This window comes from Bidens hawaiensis, unplaced genomic scaffold (genome assembly GCF_021521415.1).
Source record: "Bidens hawaiensis isolate Kalapana, Puna unplaced genomic scaffold, B.hawaiensis_p1.1 tig00009160_1, whole genome shotgun sequence".
Taxonomy (NCBI): Eukaryota; Viridiplantae; Streptophyta; class Magnoliopsida; order Asterales; family Asteraceae; genus Bidens; species Bidens hawaiensis.
The window spans coordinates 88,129-90,986 of NW_027491674.1; the positions used below are offsets into that span (position 1 = coordinate 88,129).

The window sequence follows — 2,858 nt, forward strand, 5'->3', positions numbered from 1 at the left end:
AGCAGAGAAGGTTGTTCTTCAGGGGACCTGCAAAACAGACACCGTAAGCTCGTCACTGAGAAGGGGGGGTTCCTCCTTGTGACCACCCTCCGGCGTGAGAATCAGACTAGATTGCTCTGAATATACGTGTATATTAAGAGATTGCTAGATAAGATTGAGATATCAGATGATGTCCTTACCATTCCAAGGTGTTGGAGTATTTATAGCCGAAGGTAGGTTTCCTAGAAGGTACAGCCGGCTGAATAGTATTCCTGTTCTACCAACAGTGGACTACGCACAGGCCATGCTGGTTGGTGGATAGGCTACGGCCAACAGTAACAAGGTCGGCTGTACACTGTTCCTTTACTGCCGGCTACGCACTGTTCCACCAACTGTAGGCTGCGCACGTCCCATTGTAAGGGTTGGTGAGTAGGCAGCGGCTAATAGTGACAAACAGTACTAGAGGGTGCTCCTCCTCGTACTGTTGTCGGTGAGCTGTCACCCTGTGATTGATTCACGGGCTGTTCTGGTCAAATCGTCTTCTGCCCATACCTTAGTAGGTATAGTACAGAAGATCTTCCAGAAGCATACGGACTGGCTCATTTAGGCGGGAGAATTCCCGCCTTGCTCATTCCTTCATGTGACTACTGAAGTAGCTAGTGCCTTGTGCGTGTAGCCTTGCTGTTAGTGCGGGTAGCCTTCCCTGATGGCTTGTATCCGCAACTGCGGGAACAGGCGGGGTACTTCACCATTGGGAGGCTTTTCCTGCGGGTACAGCTGGCGTACTGCGCGTAAGGTTCTTTGAGCATGGTGGGTCCTGCGGGAGCAGTTGGTCGTTGCGCAGACGTCCCTGTTCAAGGTGAGTCTTGCGGGTCCAACTGGGCTCTGCTGGGACCTACCTCTTCAGCCGATAACCAAATCTAAACTGTGTTTACAAGATCCCGTCAGTTAGCAACAATGCCTCGCCAAGGTCAAATAATATGGTTATAAAAAAGCTTCAACTAATTAAAAAAAAAAATTAACATATTCAATTTTCAAATGATAAAAAGGTTCAATATTCCTAAACCCTGTAGATATACAATGTATTAATTAAAAGAGAAAAAACAATCTATCAAATTTTAATTTACATAACCGTTTAGATTCTCTTTTCATAAAAAGAAATCCAAAAATAATTAAAGTCTGGTCATAATAATATATTTGTATCTGTATTGATGGATAAAATATGAAGAGAATCAGGTCAACGCCATTCCCCTATCCGATCTGAATCTAACCTCATACATCCTATTCCAACTCATGAGTAACACCAATCAACACCCGAAACATATAATAAATATGAAGTAATTTAGACATCAACCCATCTGAAGTACCTATAGTTCAAAACCCTAGCTAGCTAATTAAATCAAATCACATACCACTTTAGCCGGTCTTCTTCCTGATCGGAGCTAGATGGATTCCAGCCACTCTCTTCCACCACCTTTCCACACAAGGAACTTCAATTTGCACCACTTCCAGCAAAATTCAGAAGACGAACAAAGCCGAAATAATGGTCTCGGCGGACACAAAAGAGAGCCAGAAGCTGAAAACAATAACGAAGAGGACATGTTGAACAACAGCGGTGGCGGTGGTGGCAGTGACGGTAAAGACGGAGATATGGGAAGACGGCCCCGAGGCCGTCCAGCGGGGTCCAAAAGCAAACCAAAACCGCCTATAATAATCACGAGAGACAGCGCAAACGCGCTGCGAACACATGTTATGGAGGTTTCCGATGGATGTGATGTGATGGACAGCATTAGCACGTTCGCACGCCGCCGGCAACGCGGTGTTTGTATCGTCAGTGGGACCGGTACTGTCACGAATGTTACTCTCCGACAACCGGCTTCCCCAGGGGCGGTTGTCACATTACACGGGAGGTTTGAGATTTTGTCGTTGTCGGGATCTTTCCTGCCACCACCAGCACCGGTGGCGGTAACAGGATTAACTATTTATTTAGCTGGTGGTCAAGGTCAGGTGGTGGGTGGTAGTGTAGTGGGCCCGCTTCTAGCAGCGGGCCCTGTGGTTATTATGGCAGCGTCATTTAGTAACGCTGCTTATGAAAGACTGCCTCTTGATGAAGAGGAAAGTAATTTGCCAGTTCAAGGTGGCTCGCTTGGGTCTCCGGGAGCCATCACAACTCCACCCGGACAACAGTTAATGGCGGATCCGTCGATGTTTAATCAAGGCATGCCACCGAATCTAGGCAACTCAGTTCAGTTACCGAATGATGGTTATTGGGGTAATAATGGTAGCAGTCGCCCATCATTCTAAGATCATGAAACTTGTAACTGCATGTTTCAATTCTTATTTAGCTTCCTCTTTTTTTTTCTAATTTATGTCAACTCTTTTGCTTATTAAGTTATCAGTTTTAGGGTTTCTTGATTTGTGTTTGATGTTAAGATGACATGCAATTTGCTTGTATTGAGATGTAATGTAAGAGCTTTTACTATTTTTGATTCTTAATTATTATATTTCCTACTTCATGTTGTTACATTTTATTATATTACAATAGCATTCACAACGAAAACTCTCAAAAACGCCTTCACATGATACATGCTAGGACTGATATCTCACATCTAAAAACATCCCCTAAAACGTCATGTGTTAGCGTTTTCTCAAAATTGTCTCTTTCTCTCTACATCAGTTGTATATATATCTTCTCGCATCTTTACGTAAACTTAAAACGCTTAAAACAAGAATTGGATATCCTCTAATAAATCAAGTAAAGTAAGAGCTATTTTTCTATTATTTATTTATGCCATATATATCTTTAATAACGGGTTAGTTACACCTACAACCGAAATAGAAACCGAGCATTTCGTTGTTCAAAAATGCAGAATCTCATC

At 43.4% G+C, this 2,858-nt stretch overlaps 1 pseudogene; it reads left to right on the top strand.

Annotated features, from left to right (window-relative positions):
- Positions 1-1,425: 1,425 nt before the first annotated feature.
- Positions 1,426-2,430, top strand: LOC143531410 (AT-hook motif nuclear-localized protein 18 pseudogene; annotated as a pseudogene).
- The last annotated feature ends 428 nt before the right edge of the window (positions 2,431-2,858 follow it).